At 50.3% G+C, this 22,234-nt stretch overlaps 1 pseudogene across 1 annotated transcript in view; it reads right to left on the bottom strand.

Annotated features, from left to right (window-relative positions):
- Positions 1–9,134, bottom strand: part of LOC107546661 (zinc finger protein 512B-like) — a 61,974-nt pseudogene extending 52,840 nt beyond the window's left edge. The window contains exon 1 of the transcript XR_015714829.1: positions 7,020–9,134. The product of XR_015714829.1 is annotated as a zinc finger protein 512B-like (transcript). The remainder of the gene's footprint in view (positions 1–7,019) is intronic.
- Positions 9,135–22,234: the final 13,100 nt, after the last annotated feature.

The raw sequence follows: 22,234 nt of genomic DNA, 5'->3' as shown, positions 1-22,234 counted from the left end.
GACATCGGAAGGAAGGAAGGAAGGAAGGAAGGAAGGAAGGAAGGAAGGAAGGAAGGAAGGAAGGAAGGAAGGAAGGAAGGAAGGAAGGAAGGAAGGAAGGAAGGAAGGAAGGAAGGAAGGAAGGAGGAAGGGAGGAAGGGAGGGAAGGCAGACACTAGTTCTTTATTTATTGGTAAGACTTTAGTCAAAACCTCTGAACTCCTACTTTAGGTATTGTTTTGTTTGTTTTGTTTTAACCTGAACCAGAGGATATTTTTTCCATTGCTTTTCAGAGAGGGTGGAAGGGAGAGAAAAAGAGAAACATCGATGTGAGAGAGACACACTGATTGGTTGCCTCCCTCATGCATCCTGGGGCTGGGGCTCCAGCCTGCAACCGAGGTACGTGCCCTTGGCCCGAATCAAACCCGGGACCCTTCAGTCCTCAGGTCGACAACTTTAACCGCTGAGCGAAACTGGCTAGGGCTACTTTAGGTACAATTGTAAGGGCTAGCCTGAGCTGATATCCAAGCCCAGGGATGAGTAAAAGGTGAAAGGCTGGGAGAGGGGGGAGTACTGTTAAAAGAAAAAAAAGATCCAAACTCTGCTGTCTGTTTGCAACAGGGAGAGGGGCTCACCTTCACAGCACTCTGAGGTCATGGCCAAGGAAATAACAATTCCCAAAGGGGACCTACAGGTCACCAAGAAAGCATTCAATTCTGCTTGGGGGTGTAAGAATTGAACCATGGCTTTGAACAATGAACATAGGTCTAACTTTTAAAGGGATAAACACTCCATTTATTGGACCACCAGGTTTTCCCTCCAGCTGAGCTGGGAGTGACTTTAATGCCCAAAGCTCTCCACTGCCCTGAAGCACTGTTGGAGCCTGGAGGTAGACGCTGCCCCTTGAGGCTGCATCAGTGGGCAGCCCTGGCCAGTGCCCATCAGCCCGCAGGCCCCTTGAACTATTGAGCTGTCCAAACGGGGCTAGTGCAACTGAGGACGTTTTCATTTAATAAGCTTTAGTTTTCATTTAAATAGCCTCATGTGGCTAGTGGCTACAGTTTCTGCACAGCACAGGGCCCTTGAAGGGCTCCACAGGGTCTCCTAGGGTGGCACAGAAAAGCTGCTCCCTGCCCTGAGGCCTCAACTTGCACAGGCGTTCATTCATTGTACTGTACAAGCCAGTTATTAAGCACCCCCTGTGTACCCGGCAGAAAAAGATTATCTTGTGAAATACTTCGGTGAGCTATCAGTGCCTCCCTTCTCTAGTTTCCTCCCTTTCATAAGTAAATCCTGATTGCTTACAAAGTGCTGGGTGCTCGATAGTAATCATTCTCAAAAGACCCGGAGCAGCAGAATCACAAAGAGACTTGTTAAAAATGCTGACCTCCCCTCCCCACCCATTAGACCCACTGAATCAGAATCTCTGGGGCAGGGGCCTGTCTGAGGCTCCCTGCAAACAATACAACATCTATGGCGGGGGCTTTTCTACCTAGAGTTTATCATTTAGAAGGTGTGATTAAAAAACAAAACAAAAAATAGGCCTGTAAATAGTGAGCTTTTTTTATGAACAACTCTTTCCCCAAAACTTTCTGCAAATACCCCAGAGAGCACTAACACTGTAAGCCGTTCTATGGTAACTTCTTAAGAGAATTTGTTGGGCAGGTGTTTTTCGTACCCTGGAGGTGAAAGATCCACATTCCCACCCCGCCCAGTCCTGACCATACCTCTCCCATCCTGTCCCCTATTAGAAAAATGGAGTGACCTTTTTTAGCTTCTAGGTCACAGGGAGGTCAGGACCAGCTTCACAGAGGGGTAGGAACCTTGAGGTTGGGGAGGGAGGCAGGGCTAGGAGGGGGTGAGGAAAGGGAGTCCCTCAAACAAAGGCCACGTAGACCTTTCTCCACTTTGGGAACTTTTCAGCATGGAAAACATCATGTTCTAATTGTATTCTGGTTCAACCGGAATGCACTTAGAAAATGCATAGATTTCCTTCCCAATGCAAACTGGTTCACTGGGTACTTTTTGAGTAATCAAAAAAATTGGATTTATGAAATGAGTCAGTAAAAAAAAAAAGAATCTGAGTTCAGGGTTGAACATTTCAGGTGGAAGGTTTTGACTCATTGGTTCAGTTCAAGTCCCTGTTATTCAAATCAACAAGCATTTATTTAGCACCTAGTTTGTTCCAGGATGGGTGTGGGACAGACAGTCTCAAGGAAATTCTGCTCCGCTGGAGGAGACAACTAAACGGTCTTATTCCCCAAGAGCAAAACGCCCAGGAACCCCTACAGGAAACAATGAGTTCTGGGTGACGCTGGTCACGGGAGGTGATGTGTGGGTTTGGGCATCAAACAGTGAATGAGGAGGGGTTCCCAGGCAGTGGGTCATGAGAAAGCGCAACAGGATGGTCAGAGAAGTGGTGGGGTGCACACAGTAACAGAAGGGGAAAGAGGTGCGTTGGTCTGGGGCTCGTGAGCATAAAGAGGTGCTTGGAGGACACCATGAGAACTCCTTGGTGCTGGGCCTCTGCTCCAGAACTCTGTCCCCCCGCCCTGAGAGCCGTAAATAAACCCCCTGAGCAGAAAAAATGGCATTGTTTTTGTTCCCTTATTTATTTGTTTGTCTGTTTTAACAGCTTTATTGAGATGTAATTTACATGCCATGCCATGTAACTCATTGATTCAAAGTATTTAATCAAATGGCTTTTAGAATATTCACAGATATGTGGAATTTTAGAACATTTTTATCACCTGCAAAAGAAACTCCATATCCTTTAGTTATTATCCTATCTGCCCCACCCCAAGACCCCCACTTCCACCCCAGCCCTAAGAAACCACAAATCTACTTTCTGTCTATAGCTTTGCCTATTCTTGGATATTTCAAATAAGTGGAATGGAGGCAGGATAGTAAGAAGCTAGGAAAATTCCTTGGAGAGAGTTGAATGGGGAAACTGAGACAGCTAGCTGAGCAAACTGGCCGAGCAATCTACAGCCAGACACGGGTCCCCAGGGCAGAAAGCCCTGGGTGCCTAGCAAGGGGCAAAACTAACACAAGACCTCGCCCCAGGGTGGCCTTTCCCGCCCTGGCTTATCACTGGTCATTCGGTTAGACCCCCCACCGGCTTGCTGATCATGTGGTTTACACCCCCTGACCTTTCCTCCCTAGAGATAACATCTAGGCCTCAGTTGTATTTCAGCTCCAGACCCAGAAAAGCAGCCAAACCAGGCAGATGACACCAGGACCAGGTGCAATGACTAATGACCCCCTGCCCTGGAATTGACCAATCAGTGGAAACTATGACCCAAACGGACACACCTGGAAAAGCTGATGAATATTCTATTGAGACACTCCCCTGAGACCTCCCCTAAACTCCCAGTCTTCAAGAAGGACTTTGGGGCATGCTTGGGTCTTTCCATTCCCCCTCTTCTTCCTCCACAGGCATACATCTCCTTAATTCTACGGGACCTCACAAGACTTGCAACCAGGGGAACAATGGCAGCGGCAGCTCGTCCTGGGCCAAACCCCTGATCCTGACCCTAAGGCCCCCTTTTCTCTGACTCTCCAGTGAGCTGACAGCAGCCCCACCTTGGCTCACAGGGACAGCCCTCCACAGTTTAGGGTGCACCAGTTCTTTCCCTTCTGAACCAGAGGAAAGGAGGGAGACTACGGCTGAAAGGGCCACCAGTCACACCAGGAGACACCCTCATCTGCCTTTGCACAAGCAAATGAAGTGCATCCTAGTTTTATGTGAAGGGTCAGCCACTTGAGTCAGCCCTTTCATGTTCTCAGGGCAATGGGGGTGGGCCGGGCCAGAGGTAGATCTTCAGAAAGGGACCCAGTCTTGTGCCCTGGGCTTGGGTCTCAGGCAGAGTCTACGCCCACCATACTTTGAGAATCTGCCTCTCTGGTCCTTCTCACTGAAGACATCAGCCAAGGCCAGGTGGTTACCTGTCTGTGCTCCCACCAGAGTGGGAAGTGTGCAGATCCTGCTGAGCCATCCAGGGCTCTGCCCCCTTGGAAGGGCTCTGCAGACCAGCTTGCCACTGCCACTCACCAGCAGGGAAGCAGGGAGGGAAGAAGGGGAAAGAGGGATCTGACCCAACAGCTACTTTTGACAGCAGCCCCCACACCTACTTTAAAGACAAAGAAGGGGGTTAAGTTATCCAGGACTCCACCTCTGCCCACACATCTAGGTAGGGTTCCCACACCAGGGACCATGTGTGGACTTTGGGAGGTAATCTGGAAATACCTCCCAGCAAAAACTAGCCTCTGCTGCTTCCTAAGGGCCAAGTGCCTGAGAGGCCGGGGTGGGCGGCTGTCCCCAGCAGAGCTGTCGAGGTCCAACCTCCTGCAGACATTGGTGACAAGGACAGAGAAAGTGTACCTGGGGCTCCTGTCAGCACCTGTTCATGACTCTCCTTCTGAGGCTGCCCTTGTAGTGGCTGCCTGACCCCTCCTCTACCAGCTGTACACCATAGTGACACCCAGAACAGAGGAAAGAAAGCCCTCCTGACCATGGCCTGGTAGCTCAGATGGTTACAGTGTTGTCCAGACGAGCCAAGATTGTGGGTTTGATCCTTGGTCAGGGCACACACAAGAAGTAACCAACGAATGCATAAATAAGTGGAACAACAAATTGATGTTTCTGTCTGTCTCCCTCTCTTTCTAAAATCAATTAAAAATAATTTTTTAAAGCTCTCCTGCCCCAAAGCCAGGCCCATGCTGCCCATCTTGACTTTGACACTGTATCATACCCAAGTGCCCGTGTGTGTGGGGGAGGAGTTTACTTCTCTACACCCTCCTTAACACACCTGGCCAGGGCTGCCCAGGATCAGAGCCCCTGGCCAAAGAAGCCAGAGACAGGCAGTGACCTGGCCCCAAAGCCCCTGGGAACCTCTCCCCCTACTGCAGAGTGAGCAGAGCCGAGCCCAGCTTGGAGCCCCTTCTCTCCAGGGGCTGGGTGAGGATGGCAGCTGGGGACAAAGAGGTGCCCAGTCAACACTGCCTCCCTGAGTAGGAGAGGGACCCCAGGGATGCTAGCCCAGCCTCCAGATCCACCATCGGCACCAGAAAACCCTTAGTACCAACATGTCAGATTGGCCCTAGCCAGTTTGGCTCAGTGGTTAGAGCGTCACCCTGTGGACTAGAAGGTCCCGGGTTTGATTCTGGCCAAGGGCATGTACTTCTGTTGCAGGCTCAACCCCCGGCCCTGGTCAGAGAGCATGCAGGAGGCAACTAATCAATGTCTCTCTCACACTGATGTTTCTCTCTCCCTCTCTCTCTCTGAAAAGCTATGAAAAAAATATCCATTTTTTTGAGGATTAAAAAAAAAGAGTCAGATTGTTATAAGTTTCTGTATAAAAAACAGATTAACCAAAGAACATATGCATATATGCATAGCCCATGGCACAGACAATAGTGTGGGTAAGGTGGTGTTGGGGGGGTGAGGGGTGGAGGGGATCAATGGGGGGAAAGGGAGACATCTGTAATACTTTCAACAATAAAGAAAAAATTTTAAAAAGAATTTTAAAAGGTTGTTACTTGTCACAGCATTCACTATACACCCAGAAGACACAGACAAATATCAAAATTCACGTCCAGGATGGGCAAGGTAAAGCCCTCAGCCCACCCCCACTCCCCAGTGGAAAACAGCCTCCATTCAAACCCAGTGGCTCCGAGCATCCCTCTCCCCCAGGCAATGCCACAGCTGGAAGGTGGGGCCCAGGGAGGAGGCCAGAGCTGCTGGCCGACTCCTCCAGGTGCCGTGGACTGCAGACTGAACCCTGCCCAACCTGCAGACCTAGCCGCCCTCAGAGCCGCAAAGGGAGCCAAGACATCCCCAAGCTTCCATCAACCCACTGTGACCTTGGCCAAGCCCCCTCCCAGGGCCTTCAGCTCTCATATCAAAAGGCGACACAACCAGAAACAAAGGGGCAGGTAAAAAAAGGAGTAGGGTGACCATGGGAACCTGGTCACAGGCCAACCCAGGCCTGCAGACAGAAGGCTTCTTCCTGCAGTGGTCACTCCTCAGAACCAGGCCCAGTTCCCTGTCCCACATGCTCATGGCTCCACGTTGGCCCCAGGCCCCAGACTGGCCCATCCCTAACCTGTCAGGCTGCCTCAACCAGGCCAGCAGTGTCAGCAAAGCTGGAGCATGCTCCATATAGCCCCTCACTCCCAGGCCGGCAGCCCATGCTGGGGCCTCAAACTTCCCCTCCTGCAGCCCTGCCAGTGGGAAAAGCAGAGTCCCTCCCTTGCCCCAAGCAGGGAGCACCACTGGGGATGGCAGAGAGCCAGGAGAGCCCCTCAGCGGGGCCACCTTCCCTCCACCAGGGCAGACACTGGCCAGTGGGTCATGGACCCAAGCATAGCAGGGGTCACAAAGACAGGGGAGAGTGGGCCTAGAGAGGTGTAGAGAACAAGCAGAGGAACCAGAGATGGGGAGTAGGGGGGATGGACTGTCAGGTTAGCATGGCAACGATCAGACTCAGGGTCTGTCTTGGGAGGTAGCTGAGGTTCCAGTGTTGGGTAGAGAGGTGAGGCTGCTCAGGTACCTTCATCAGCCCGGACCAGGGGCCCCCAAGCCTTGAGCCTGAGGAAGCAGATGGGGCATGCAACTCACATGGTGAGGGCCAAAACGCACCTGGCCGCTCTACACTGTTCCCATGGCACCGAAGCCCAAGCCGAAGACCCTCCTCCTGCCCCTCCAGGGTCCCAGACTCTGCCAGGCCAGTGAATGTCCCTCCAGCCTATTGCACTTCTGTGGCTGCCACTGGCCCTCTCCAGGGAGCCCCAGCCCAGGTATGCCTGGCAGCAGCCTGCACAGGGAAAGGGCCACCTTCAGGGAGAGGAGAGGAGCTGGCTGCCTGCACTGGACAGATGAGTAGGTAGGAGTGTGGGGTGGGGAATTGGAGGGCAGGGGGTGTGGAGCTAGCTACCCCACCCTGGACAGAGGTAGGCTTGGCAGCCATTGTGGGGACCGGGCCCCACCCACCTATCAGCCACCATGCTCACTTCTCTGGTGCCTTGCTGACTCTCACCTTCCAGCCAGTGAGCCTCAGGCCCCCTTGTGTCTGCCTTCTGGGGGCCAGTCATCCTGGGTGCCATGTGTGCCAAGGGCATGTGGTGGTCATGGCCCACCTGGGAGCAGTAGGTCTTGCCGCAGTGGATACAGGGGAATGAGGCGCTGTCCACCTCATAGGGCAGCTTCTGCAGCATCATCACTGGTGGTACTGGTGGCCCATAAGGCTGGAGAAGGCGTTCTCACAGCCCTCCCCGGGCAGCGCAGCCCCCCATCTGCTTCAGCACCTTGCACAGCTGCTCCCGCTCCTCCTGCTGGCTCCCCAAAGAGGAGGCCTCAGGGTCAGAGGGCTTGGCTTGTGCAGTGTAGTAGTTGAGGCAGGTCTTGAAATTGAACTGCTTCTGGCAGCACCGGCACTTGAGGGCCTCTTGCAGCTTCTGATACACTTGCATGGGCTTCTTGAGTATCACAGGGTCTTTCCTATGACCATGTTGCATGTGAGGCAGACAGCCGTGCCTGTTCATGGATGGCCTCCTGCCACACTCCTCAGGGCCATCTGAGGCTGGCGCCGCACCTCCTTGCGGCAGAGGGCCAGCATCTTCTTCTGGGGCTTGGCCCCTCCTGCTTCTTGGCACAGTAGCCTGGGGACTTATCTTCCGCCTTTGCCGGGCCTTTGAGTCCAAAGGTTCCTGAGATGGATGGCTGTTCCCCCATAAACTTCTTGGGTGTTTTCTGTTTCCTTCTGTGTTTCTTGCATTCAGCTACCTCCTCAGATGGGGACACAGGGCCCATAACCCTCGCACCTCCTTGCCCCCCAAGGCCTGCTGCCCAGAGAAAGGGGGCCACCACTGGGGTCTGTGCTGGGCTGGAAGGTAGGGTCCTGGCCTGTGGTGGACAGGCGCTACTCTCCAGCCTCTGGCCTCACCTGCTTGGATGGGAGGGGCAGGTGTCCAGGCCATCTGCAGCCCTTTTCTTCCCACTGGCCCTCCTGAGGCATGAGGAGTTTTGTTCTCAGACTTGGTCAGCAGCCCATTTTGCAGGATGGTATGTGTCTGCTGATGGCAGTGGGCCTGCTGACCATCACCGGCTTTGTGACTGGCACAGGTTTCATAACTGTCACAAGTTTTGTCATTGGCACCGGTTTGTTTGCAGTCACCACTTTGGTGACTGGCACTGCCTTGCTGTCATTGGCTTGATAATGGGCACAGACTTGGTGACTGGTATGTGTTTGGTGACCAGCAGAGGCCTAGTGACCAGCAGGGTCTTGGTGACTGGCACGGGCCTGCTGACTGTCACTGGCTTGCTGATACTAAGAGGTTTGCTGACACCAACAGGTTTGCCAATAGTGACAGGTTTGCTTACTCCAGTGGGCTTGCTGACCCCAACAGGAGGCTGAAGGTGGCTGGCCAGCTGACCAGCCCAGCCTGGGGGCAGGAAGGGGTTGGTGTGTGTGGTTCCAAATTCGTTGCTTCCCCAGCTGGGTCTCAGAGGTGAAGGAAACCTCACAGACAGGTCAGGGAAAGGTCAGCCTTTCGGAGATAGCACCCCCTCTGCACCACTGGTAATGCTGGGAAACTCCAGCCAGCACCCTGAGTTGGGACACTTCTCCCCTGAGAGCCTTGAATTCATCTTCCCACTGGTTGATCATGGAGAGGGTAATGTCTTGGAGGGCCTGCTTCTCAGCTTTCAGTCGCCCCCTTTTCTTCCCTCCTGTCCTGTCATTGGTTGGAATTCTGCGGTCAAAGCAGAGTGGGGTCTGGCTGGGCACTGTCTTCCCACCCCAGACCACTGGGGACCCCAGCTTTGGTAGGTTGTTCCACACAGGAAGTCAGACCTTGTTACAGCTGCCATCCTTCCCAGGCCCATTCTTACTGGACTTGGGGAGCAGGCAGCCACCTCCAACACCGAAGGGACCAGTCATCACTGCAGCGCTCAGTGGGACAGGGTGAGGCGGGGGCTGGGTCCATGTGGTGCAGGCTGTGCCATGCTGCCGAAGACACATTTTTTCATTCCTCTTGGGTATATACCTAGGAGTGGAATTGCTGGGCCTTAGGGTGCTTCTGTTTCAGGAACAACCAGACTGTTTTGTATTTATATATTTATGTTGAGGAGAAGATGGCAATCTGCTTGAAGCCAAGGTGAGCCTGTGTTGAGGGAAGGGAAAGATTAGGAAAGCAATCAGATCAAAAGTACCCTTGCCATCTTTCAAGTGACAGTGCCAACTGTGAAGAGATAGGTTCAGGGCAGTACCTGTGGCCACCCACCCGGTGATGGGCCTGCCCCTCCACAAACTGAGGCCCAGGCTGGCTGTCGGTCTCCAGGGAGCACAGCAAACAGGTCTTCGCCCCAGCCTGGCATCTCTCCTTTTGGAGACAGTTAAAGACATCAAGGTCAGGCAGGATGAAGAGACATGTGCAAGGTCATGTTTGTCCTGGTACATGAGTTGAGCTCCTACATGTACCAGGGACTGATAAGCATATTCATATTCTGTATACATAGGGCTCACCACGGGCTCACCCTCACTGTTCTAAACCCTTTCCTGATCAAAATGTTTTAAATACTTCCAGCAACTCTGTGAGGTGATTTCTGCTGTAACTCCCATGTTTCTGATGAGGGCACTGAGTCAGGGGTGAGCCAGCTTCTCAGGTTGGAATAGTTCCTAGTGACAAGGCTGGAATTCGAAGGCAGCCTGTCTGGCCCCGGCATCATTACGCCGCCTCAACTATTCTCTCACAAGGACAAGGTTGACATTCTCATTTCATAGACAAGGACACTGAAGCTTAGTTGGATACCCTTTCCCAAGGCTGGGGACTCAAGCCCAGTCTCCATCCTATGCCAAGGCCTCCCTTTACAATAATAGGGACAAAGCTCAGCATGCAATGAGTCACAGAGATTGGATGTATAGGGACATACCTTCACTTAGTGCCACCTCCTCTGGGAAGTTCTCCTTGACTGCTCCCCCAGTGGGGGTTACAGCCCCTGCCCCCTGCTCCTATAGCTTCCAGAGTGCTCCTACCATGGGCCTGCTTGATATGTGTGACCATTGGCTTGTAGGCAGCATCGGCCCACTGACCATGAGTTGACCTCATCCCCTCTGTCTCTCCAGCACTGAGCCCAGGGCATGGCCCAAGCAGGTGCCAAACAGGTTGGGGATAAACTGTGACAGTGAGGTCCAGGTCACAAATGACAGAGGGGTTCAGGGAGGGAAGAACTAAGCTGTGCCTTAAGCCAGGTCCTGGAGGTGGGGCACCCAGAGCAATGGAAGGGTGGGGGGACCTCACATGGGACAGGAACTTCCAGTAGGAGGACTGGGGGTATCCTCAGGATCTTGAGGTCTAACAGTCTAGAGAAGCCTGAAGGTAGGGGGACTGCTCTGCTGTGAGGGGCAAGCCAGAGCTACAAGGGAGGACATCAACAGCCGGAGGGCCTTTGTGCAAATGAGAAAGTAGTGCCTTCCTCCCTCAAGGACCCCTGGCCATGCCCAGGACCTGTGAGTATACATGATGTGTATGAATTTGCGGTGCAGTTTCTAAATCTCCCTGGCTGCTTGGCCTCTGAACAATGAGGGGTGGGAAGCAGAGGTATGAGGTCCCCGCGCCCCATCATCAGAAACACAGGGTGTCTTTTGGAGGAGGCCACAGTGGCTTTCACCCTGCTCCCTGGGAATGGAGCTAATGCAGGTCCCACAGTGTGCCTAGCACAGGCTGTGGGTCCCCAGTGGGCAGGCCGCAAGCTGGTCTTCTGCTCAGGCAAGGCCTTCCTTCCATGGCTTTCTCCTTAGTTGGTGTGGGGAAAGGTCTATACAGACAGAAAGGGAGAATCTGGGAAATGTTCCCAAGGGGGTCAAGATGCCTGGTCACAAGACTGTGGCTCAGAGGGAGAGACCCAGGAGGACAGATGGGGTCACAAAAAGAAGAAGGTTTTGGAAACCAGAGATGCCTAACAGTGGAGGGGGCCGCCTCATATGAGAGGGAGCCCCCACCACACACAGGACAAGTCCCAGCAGAAGCTGTAGGCCACCCTCACAGTAGTGTCTGAGGAATCTCTCTGTTGTGGTGCAAACGTGGATCAGAAAAAACCCACAGATCCCTTCCACTCTGAGGTTCTGCAGAGGAAGCAGGGCCTCCTGGGGAACCTCCCTTCCAGGAAATGTATTTGTCCCCAATCCCTGGAAATCACTTAACCCCTTTCTCCCCAGCTGACGTTCTGAATACGGGCTATCAGGATGTGGCGGGAATTGAGAGCCCACTCTCCCATTTTACAGATAAGGAAACAAAGGCCCTTACAGGAAAGAGACTTGCCCAAGGTCACAGTGGTAACTACCATTTAGGGGCACGTTAAATGAGTACTTACTGAGCACTTCCAACTCAGCACTTCCCAGCATCTCAGTACACCTGAGGGCTAGCTCCATTTCACAAAGACTGAGAGAGGTTAATTTGCCCCAGGTCTCACCCCTAGGAGGAGGGTGAGGTTGAATTCTAACAGGGTCCCCTCTGCCTCTAAAGCCCTTGCTGGTGACTCAGCACCTCAAACCTCCACGTCCCACACACAGAGATACAATCAGCTAAGTCCACAGAGAAATGTAGACAGTCCCTTTCAGTGATGGCTCTAGGGATAAGCCCAGTGAGGCCAGCAAGTTTGTTTCACTCATTGTATAATAGGGATAATAGTAGCAGTAACATTCGGGGCCTGTAAGATTTCAGTAAATAATATATGCATAAAGCCTTCTCTTTGGAGCCCTCAACAAATAACATTAGTTCTTCTTCAACGCCTTTCCCTCCCCAAAGTGAAATGGGTATTTTCAGTTATTTTCCCCAATGTATTCTCAAATGTTAAGAATGATGCAATCTCTCTGTTTAAAAAAATAATGAAAAAATAATAATAATGAAGCAAAACTCTGATTAGCCATACACCCATGAGGACGAAGCTTCCAGATTTCTGAGACTAATGGCCTCGGTCAATTTATGGAGGTGTAATCTATGTACAATAAAATGCACCCATTTTAGAGTTTGGTGAGTTTTGACAACTCTATACACTCATATAACCATTTCAGTCAAGATAGAGGACATTTCTGTCATCTCAGAGTTCCCTTAGCCCCATCCCAAGTCACCTCCCCCCACCCTACCCTGAATCCATAACCGGTAGATTTCGGATTGGACTGATCTTTCTAGCGCTGTTGCAAGGGGGTCATACAGTATGTATTCTTTCGTCTCTGGCTCAGAGTCATGCACGGTTGCTGCTCTCAGTAACTCGATACTTTTTTTTCTTATAACAAGGATCTAACAACTGAGAGGGTCGCTCCAGTGCGGCGCCACCGACAGTCTGGGCCTAAGGGCTGGCCGCTCTCCGGCCCCGCTGCACCCTAACCGCGCGGGGCTGGCCCAGCCGGGGCGGTCAGGTCCGTAGCGAGTACATTGATTAACACGCAATATTTGTGAAAAGCTTAAAACGCCAGACCGCGTGGGTGAGTCACTTCACTGCTTTTCAAGCAGCCCCACCAAAGTGGAGGGAAAGGGGTAACCCTTCAACGTGATTAAGTGGAAAGGATGGTTTAGAACGAAGAGCTTAAGCCGACTTGGGAATAGTCCCTGCGTTCAATGATCCACACAGCTCGGCCTGCCCCGCCCCGCCCCCACCAGGGGTAATTAAAAACTCGACGCCTCGTCCCTTCCCCGGGGAGGCGGCGGTGCCGCCGGAGTGAATGGGCTCTAAGGAATGAAGAACGACACAGAGGCCTCATTGTTCCGCGGCCGGGGAAACTGAGGCCAGAGGGCGGGAGGGAGGCCGCCGGGTGACTGGAGGCTGGGTCACCGCGTGAGTCAGCGGCGCAGACAGACAAGATTGCTGTCATTAAGGTTTACAGGGCCGCCGCCGCCGCCGCGGCTGTGCGGCCCGGGCCCCGCCCGGCTCGAGTCCCCGCCGCGGGCGCGCCTCCCCGCGCCTCGCTCGGGCCACCACGCCTCGGCGCCCAGCGGGGCACCCCCACCTCCTCCAGCGGCGCCCAGAGCGCAGCTGCGGGAGTCCGGACGCCGGCGGAGGGCTGGGGAAGGGGCTCGAGGCGGTCTCGGCCCCGCCCGGCAACACCTCCTCCTCCTCCGCCTGCAGCTGTGCTCCCCCGGGCGCATCTTCTGGCTGCGCGGTGCCCCGAACCCAGCCTGGAGGCTGGAACCTGAGCCCCGGGGTGGCCCCCGCCCTCGCCCGGCCCTCTCTACCTGCGCCACCCGCGCGGCGCCCCGGGAGGCGGCGCGGGCTCTCGGAGCGCGGCGCCGGGCAGACTGCGCACCGCCCGGCCTGGTCTCCGCCCGGCGCCGCGGCTGCGCGCGCGCTCCTCGGACGCCTGCCGCGCGCGCCCCGGGCCCAGTCCCCTACCCCTCTAACCACCCCCGACGCTCGTTCTCGCGCGCGCGCACCACGGGCCCCCTCCCCCCACCACCCCCACTCCTTTGCTGTCCCCCAGCTGCGTTGCGGGCGCGCGCACCCCGACGCACTCTCCCACCCCGGCTCCCGGGCGCGCGCGGTGAGCCCTTGCTCTCCTGGCCTAGGGTCGCAGCCGCCGTCGTCACGGCCGAGTCGCGGGCCGTGTTCACCAGGGGGCTGGGCACGGACTGCTCGGCCTCGGACCCCTGCCGCCCGGAAGAGGGGTGGAACTGCTGCTGGCATTTGTTTTAGACGAGCCGCGAGCATCCCCATCTTCCCAACCTGACCCGTAGTTCGGATCCTGCCCCCCACCCAGCCTGTGTGTCTTTGCCTCCTCCGACCCCGCTCCGAATAATGTTCCCCCTCCTTTCAACCCCCCCCCCCCCCCCCCCCCCCGCTTTCTTCCTCCTCGGCTCCTAATCTGGCTTTGCCAGCGCCGGCTACGGCAAGTTCCCAGTGCCACGGCCCCTCAGTCCCTCCTCGGATGCCGGGCCCGCTGGCCACCGATCCAGACGTTTGGGGGGAGAGGGGAGAGACACACGTAAGGGTGCCGTTTCTGAGGGTACCTGGGCGTGGGACGCGCCTCAGGGATGGCAGGCTGGGGTCACCGGGAGGGGAGGGCCAGGCGGCACCAGCGCCCTGCCTGACCTGAGGCGGTGGTGTGAGGTGTGGACCTGAATATGTCCTTAAATTTTTAAAAATAGCCTCGCTGTATAGAGAAGAACACTGAAACCTTTAAGTCTTCATCCACTCCCCTGAGTCCAAAGTGAAACTCCAAACATACTTATTAAGAAACTGTTGCTTTATTTTGACTCGTTTACATAAATTTTCCACTTTGGGGGGATGGCGGTGGGCTTGTGGAATCCCTAAAATAACTTTTAATGGAGCGAAGCCTTCCATTATGGGAAGCGCCTGGACGCAAGAGGCGTCTGGAGGCCTAGATTCCCGTCACAGCCCTGCCACCAACTGGCTGAGCCACTGGGGCACCTCGCCGCCCCTCCCTGCCACCCCCAATCGAGAAAGGAGAGACTGCACCATTTAGAGACAAGGGACTTGGTTTTCCTTTCTTAAAATGCTCTCTGATTGTATAGAGAGACAAAGTGGAGATCATGTTTAAAATAAGGTGCAAGCGGTTTGCTTTTCTGAATGGCATGCTCCATCCTAACTCCAGTCATATTTATCAATCAAGGTCAAGGTAACCTTCACAGTCTGTGTCGTTCCAGTGACCTATTACCCTACTGCCCTGATGAGACCTCCACTGAGAACTTCATTTCCTGTATCAATTCAGAACCTTTAGATTTTTCTACAATCCTCCCCCAAGGGACATTCGGGGAGAGGCACTGGGACCTGAGAGGAGGGACTTTTGACAGAGGGAGAGAAGAATGAAGGCGGACAGGTGATGTGAACTTGATGTGTCACATTTCAGGGAGCCATAAAAGGTTTATGGCCCTGTCCCAGAGTGGCCCTGCCCACCCTGCCCACCCCCCACCCTATTACTATGGCTCTGAAAGGCTGGGTAAAGGGGACACCCCGGGTAGTCAGTCATGAAACTTGACTACCTGGTCATATGCTCTGGTAACCTGTCTGGCTCCTTTCCCCCTGCCTTTGGTTGGGGTGGGGTGAGAGTGGGACAGAGCCCACAGTGATTCTGTGTTAAGCAAAGCAAATGTCAGAGCCCTCCTTCCACGGTCCCCCAGCAGCAAACGCAGGCAGCAGCACTTCTGTGATGGGCCAGATGTGTCAGTGGGAGAGAAGCGCAAAGGGTTTGATTGAAAATGATGAAATGGTGGGAAGACTGAAAGAGAAGGCGATTAGTGCTCTCCTTTGAAAGAAGGCAAGGAACAATTACTTTAAAAGGTTTTAATTGGTCCTGTTCTGAAGAGCTCACTCCTCCTGTGCTGAAACCCCAGGCCAGCTCAGACCTGCCGTTCTGGATTGCCCAAGTGTCTCCCTGTTTTCCCCTTTGAACACTAGCTCTCAGAGTTTATGCCTCTATTGCCCTTCCCCTTGTGCCTTCTCCCTTTTCTCCTGTGTGTGTGTGTGTGTGTGTGTGTGTGTGTGTGTGTAGCTGGCTACTTATCTATCTTTATATAGCAGTTTTCCAGGCTGGCAGGTTGGAGGCCTGGAGGGAGGAGGACCTCTAATTTATTCTCCCGGCTCTGCAGCCTGACTCACTTGGGGCGGGTCTGCATCACAGTCTAAGTAAAGCGAGGAAAGTGGCTTCAAGCAAACTGAAAACCATTTAGCAGAAGGAACAGTAAGGCATGCAGGTAAGTACATAGCTACTCAAACCATAACAACAGATTGAAATCAGAGGAGACCCCCACAAAACACAAACTAGACTTAAAGCTGTTTGCAAGTGGCTGGTTTGTGCCAGATAATAAAGCTGGGCCATTTCCCGCCATGAGGACTGCTTGCATCTTGCAAGGGAAAGATGGGTCAAAAAGTCAATCTACTCTTTGAACAAATGGCTGATCCCAGTGAGGCAGGAAACAATCAAGATGAGCCTAGAAGTGCTCCCAGATCAAAAGGGTGAGGGCATGGCAAAGGGACTCTGGAGCCAACCTGAAAGGGCTCCTGATAACCAAGGCTGCAACAATTTGAGAAAAAAATGAACAAACCATGTCATATTAGATTTTATTTATTTATTTATTTATTTATTTATTTATTTATTTATTTATTTATTTATTTTTTAGAGAGAGAGGAAGAGGATGAGAGAGAAACATCCATTTGTCTCACTTATTTATGCATTCATTGATTGCTTCTTGTATGTGCCCTGACCTGAGCTCAAAGCCACAGCCTTGGCGTATCAGGACATCACTCTAACCAACTGAGCTACCCGGCCAGGGCCATATTGCATTTTAATCCAAAGAATAAAATAAATATCCATGAGTGAATCCATACTGATACAAAAAAATGATTGATTAAATAAGTCAATAAATCCAGGAGAGGAGTCAGATCTCCCATACAGATAATTCCAGGTAATTTATGTAAATTTTCTTCCCTTAAGGAAGTGGAGCTGAATCCTCCTTCCCTTGAGTGTGGGCTACACTTAGTGACTTGCTTCCAAAGGGTACGTCGTGGAGACAGTGGTAGGAGAGAGAGTAACTTCGCAGTGGAGAAACCTGGCCAACAACCTCCTGAGCCAGAAGGTGATCAAGGTCAACATCATCCATGGCCAGTCATGTTAACAGCACGTACCCTTGATTTGATGCCATGTGAACAGCACTTCATCTCTGTGGTCTTCCTCCCCAAACCCATAACACCAGTCTCACCATGAGACAAACATCAGACAAACCCAACTGAGGGACATTCTACAAAATACCTGACCAGTACTCCTCAAAATTGTCAAGGTCATGAAAAGCATGAGGAACTGTCACAGCCCAGAGGAGCCTAAGAAGACATGAGGATTAAATGTAAGGTGGTGTCCTGGATGGAACCTGGGAGAGAGGAAGGAAGTTAGGGAAGAGCTAGTGGAATCGGAATAAAGTATGGAGTTTTGTTAATAGTAATATACCAGTGCAGTTTCTGAGTTGTGCCAAATGGCACCGTATAATGTGAGTTGTTTACAGTAGGGGCAATTATATAGAAACTGTCTGTAGTATCTGTGCAACTTTTCTGTAAATCTAAAAGAAAAATGATTTTTGTTTATTTTCCTTAAAAAACTAGTCTGGCTTGGCTGTTAGAATCCAAGCTTTAAGTGTTCTAAGGAGGAGGGGAAAGGGCAAGACAATTGGTGAGTTGATCAGGCAGAATAAATAATTTGGTTTTTAAATCACTTTTAGTTCGTATAGAGTGATTTTTAAAGCAGCTTGCAGGTTGCCCGAACCAAAAACACTGTCCTGAAAATCCTCTACATGTAAACTTAAATTTTTAGTTGCTTAAAAAAGAAAGTACATTAGAAATATGTGGTGATCCCACTTCTATAAAGTTCAAAAGCAGGCAAAAGTAATCCCAGGTGTGAGGAGTCTGAAAAGTGGTCGCCAGTGTTGTGGGGTGGCTGGGAGGGAATGAGGGAGGGAGCGTGTAGGTACTAGTGATGTTCTGGTTTTTGACCTGGGAGCTGGTTATCTGGGTGTATTTGGTTTGTGAAAATTCATCAAACTGTATGTTTTTCTGTATGTAAGTTATGTGTCAATAAGAAGTTTATAAATCACAAAATACATTTATTTCAAGCATTAAACTTTAGAGCAGGAAGAGACCAATATCCCTCTACCCGTCTACCCACCCCCCAGGCAAAATCTAGAAAGGTCCAATAGTTTGCCTAAGGGCACGAAGCGGATGCATTGGGCCATCCCAGAACCCTGGTGACCAAGGCTTTCCCACTGGACCACTTTATGCAGTAGCAAGAATCCTTTAATCCTTTAATCTGGGCACAGGCACGTCTTCAGGAGAGGGAACCACAAGGAAGGGCAGCCCCAGTATGAACCTGGATGACCTTAGACCAAACTGGGTTCATCTGTGCCGCAGTTTGCCCACTGCTAAAGAGAATCTCTAACAACTATACTGTCTGCAGATCAGCCAAAAATGTCATCCTGCCTTTGTTAGATTAGCCTTGGCCAGTTAGATTTCTCAGATTCCACTGTGTATTTTGATCCCTGCAAGTTTTGTGTCTGGAAAATAGGGGTGTGGTGCAAATGCTGGTGACTGTAGCTCTGTAACTGGGTGACAAAGAGGAGAGAGACTGGATGGAGGACATAGTCTGCCCGAGGCTCTGTCACTCTGACCTCAAATGGTTGTTCAGAGGATGGACGTGCAGTCCAAGGAAGACGATGCTGCGCCTCACAGGGGTAAAGCGACTTGCTCAGTCACCTGGCTAATGGGATCCCTGATGATCCTTAGCTCAGTAGCGTCCTCTAACAGTCTGCCACTGTAACCATGAGTTTTGTTCCCTTAAACAAAGTAAATTTTTTTCATAATATATTTTATTAAAGAAAATATAGACAAGTGAAAAGCCTAACAACCTGAATTTACTGGTCATTCCAACATTTGAAAATATAATCACCTGAAAGTTTTTACTTGTACTGTGACATTACATTTTGTTCTTTTTTTAAAAATATGTTTTTATTGATTTTTTTTTCTTTAGAGAGGAGGAAGGGAGAGGGAGAGAGAGGGAGAAACATCAATCGTTGAACCCGAAACCTGGGCATGTGCCCTGACCCAGGAATTGAGCCGGCAACCTTTTGGTGCACGGGACCACGCTCAACCAATTGAGCCACACTGGCCAGGGCACATTTTGTATTTTTTTATTATTTAATTTATTAAATAATTTAATTAAATAATTTATTAAATTATTTCAGTAAAATGAGTCAAGAGAATGGGAACTCTTGGTTTGCCATTGTTGGGATTTAAATGGGTCTCCTGAGACTTCTGCAGAGGTCTGAAGATGGGGGAGTTGAGTTTTCCTGAGGGAGAAGGAGTGGAGAGGCCCTAGACCCAGGGAATCCTGTGGAAGCGGTTGGAGGGGTTTCTCTCCTGAAGAATTATGCCAACAAGCATCAAACTCACAAACCAGTGCTTTGAGAGCCTGGTTCAGCTTTAAGGTTGTCTTTTCAAATACTTTGTTTGTTTGTTTGTTTGTTTGAGCATTATAGCTTCATCTGCAACTGTAAGAAATATTAGAGAGAGATCCTGTAGACCCTTGCTCTAGTTTCTCCCAGTGATAACACCCTGCATTACATTTGTCTTTTTATGTGATCCGATGGACTTAAGGAAGTTCAGTGGAAGGTCATCTAGCCAAATCCTCTTCTTTTAGTGATAAGAAAACTGAGGCCTGGGGTGACTGGTGAGTTCCGCAGGCTCACACCTGGGAATACGGGGTCTAGACCTTCTCTCTCTGGACCTCCATAGCTTCATCGCCATGAGGTTTCATTTTCTGTTCTCCAAGATGTCTGGGATTAAGTTGGTTTGGTAGGTAGAGATAGCAACAGAGGTTTATTTCTCACTCTTTCACATGCATGGTAGGTTGGCTGGGAGCTCTGAGGGCCCATCTCGGTGCATGTATGACTGCCAAATTCAGGGAAAGAGAGCACTTTGATTGTACAAAGGCTCTTACACTCGAATTGTCAGGTCACATGGCTACACCTAACTTCAGGGAGGCAAGACAGTGCAATTCTGTCTTTTGCCTGTGAATGGAACCAGAAATATTTGTTGAGCAGCACTAATGAACATCCCAATAACACTCAGTCTATTAAGAGAGACAGGACCTTTTGGGTCAGTCATTGGCAAGCTTCTTTCTTTGCATGATTAGAGTGCTTGTTTTCTGATTTCACCTTTTCAGTCTCCCAGAGGGGGTAGGTATCTACAGTAGGTCCTACAGCCTTATCTCCCCAGGGAGGGAAGGGCTCTTGGGAAGCATGCCTGCACCCCAAAGCCAATGAGCCCTGGAAGCTCCTATTGGAATTGCTGTATAATCTGAGGCTGTGTTAATAAAAGGGAGATGATATTTCTGGCATATAGTGGCACTAATTGGACTACTCTATTCATCCATCCATCCATTCATTCATTCATTCAACACTCATGCCTAGGACATTCTAGATCCAAAACATTGTGATCTGGGTACAAACTTTCAACAGGAATATTGACCAATTGAGGGTTCTCAGAGCAGGGTGACCATGATGGTGAGGGATCTGGAAATCCAGTCCTGGGACGACAGCCTGACAGAACAAGGCATGTTTAGTTCATAGGAGAGGAGGTGAAGATGTAGTAAAACTCTTCAAGAAGGGCTGGTGGGTGGAAGTTGGTTTCTTAGGTGGCAGCTGAAGGTAGGAGTTGGATCTATAGGTGGATGTTATAAGGAGGCAAACAGTTCAGTCAGGGGTCAGCCTTTTAACTAAAAAGTTCACCAAGGGAAGAACAGGTTTCCTTGAAAGCAGAGGATTCACAGTTCCTGAAAGTCTCCAACAGGCTGGATGCCCTCTCTTATTGATTCTGTGTAATGCTCTTCCCTTCTGAGTCCATAATTCCCAAAGAAATAGACTTTCTGGCATCTCTTATTTCAGGATCTAAAATTTCACCTCAAACTACAAATGAAGTCATCCACCTCTTTGTATAAGAGTTCGTATTTTTTATATGAAGGTCAAATTACATGATAATACATTGATGATTGTTACTTTGCAGCTAACACTTATAGAGCACTATGTGTCAGGTTCTTTTCTAAGTGCTTTACAAATATTAGTAAAATTATTAATTTATTTAATTCTCAGAACAGTCCTACAACCAAGGTGGCATTGTCACCTCCCTCCCCATTTTACAGATGTGAACATGGAGGCACATTGCTAGTAAGGGACAGAGTCAAATTTAAATCCAGGTTGTCTGGCTCCAGAGCTTGTGTTTCTAATCACTGCCTCTCATGACACCCTTTTTGATAGCTGAGGAAATGGTACTCAGTGGGAATTAGTGATGTGTCCACAATCACAGAGCTAGCTGAATGGTGGCACCTAGATCTGGATGGAGCCCAGTCTTCTAGCTGCCCCACTGTGCTCAGTGTGGAAGGTTTTTTATCACCAAGGGCCCACACATCCAGTTAAGGTCCTGGACAAGTTATTGCATTAAATGAGACAATTCTGCTATGAAGACTAAAGCACATGCCCCCCATCTCCCATCAAGTTGCTGTGTAATCTAAATGCTTTTCTTTTTCTTTCTTTTTTAAAAAGTGTTTTTATTGATTTTTAAAGAGAGAGAAAGGGAGAAGGGGGGAGAGAGAGAGAGAGAAAAAGAGAGAGAGAGAGAGAGAGGGAAACATCCATTGGTTGCCTCCCATACACAGCCTGACTGGGGACTGAACTGGAAACCTGGGCATGTGCCCTGACTGGGAATTGAACTGGCAACCTCTGGGTGTATGGGGGGGATGCTCAACCAACTGAGCCACACTGGCCAGGGCCACATGCTTTTCTAACATAGTGAGCTGAATGCCTCTCAATTTTTCAGGATTTGAAACACTTCGCTCACTTTCTCTCTATCTATGTCAATCCTACCAAACATTCAGAACCCACTTTTTATTGCCCATGAAACTTCTCGAGTCCTAACCTCTGACAGTGAGTAGTCTCTGCACATATTCCTCCCAGGACATGGCCTCTCATCTAGTTTGTAAGAGCAAGTTCATGGGCGTTTGGGCCAGCAAAGATTTGGGGATTTTATGTAGGCTAAATTGATTCATCTTTTGAGTTTGGACTTAGAAAAACTTTCCCTACTGTGGAATTTTACAAGAGTTTCCTTTGGTCTTCTTCTAATATTATTATGGCTTTAGTTTTTATGTTTAAATCTTTGATCCGTGTGGAATTTCCTTTGTTATATGGAATGAAGTAGATAACAGTGTTCTTTTCTCCATGTCCCCATTGAATTGTCCCAATGCTATTTATTTTGGATATCCATTTTCTCTCAACTGATTTGAAGTACCATCTTTATATAAAACTAAATTCCATTGTATGTTTAAAATCATTCAGAGTATACTCTCTGACCACTGTGAAATTAAGGTTCAAAAAGATAGCTAGAAAATCCCCCAAATGTTTGGAAACCCAGTAACAGACTTCTAAAATAACCTATGGGTCAAATGGAAAGTAGATATATTTTTAACTAAGTGATAATGAAAATATAAAATATCAAAACTTGTGGGCTACAGCTAAAGCTATACTGAAAGAAATGCATAGTCTTATGCATACATTATAACAGAAGAAAGACTGAAGATCAATGATCTAAGTATTTATTTCAATTAGGGGGAAAAGCATATTAAGGCCAAAGAAAGAAGGAAGAAAATAATAATAAAAAAAGAGTGGATTAACAAAATAGAAAACAGACATATAATATAGAAAAATTTCA

This window comes from Miniopterus natalensis, chromosome 7 (genome assembly GCF_054644295.1).
Source record: "Miniopterus natalensis isolate mMinNat1 chromosome 7, mMinNat1.hap1, whole genome shotgun sequence".
Classification (NCBI taxonomy): Eukaryota; Metazoa; Chordata; class Mammalia; order Chiroptera; family Miniopteridae; genus Miniopterus; species Miniopterus natalensis.
The sequence above is the reverse complement of the archived record's forward strand: the minus strand, read 5'-3'. Positions and strand labels throughout refer to the sequence as shown.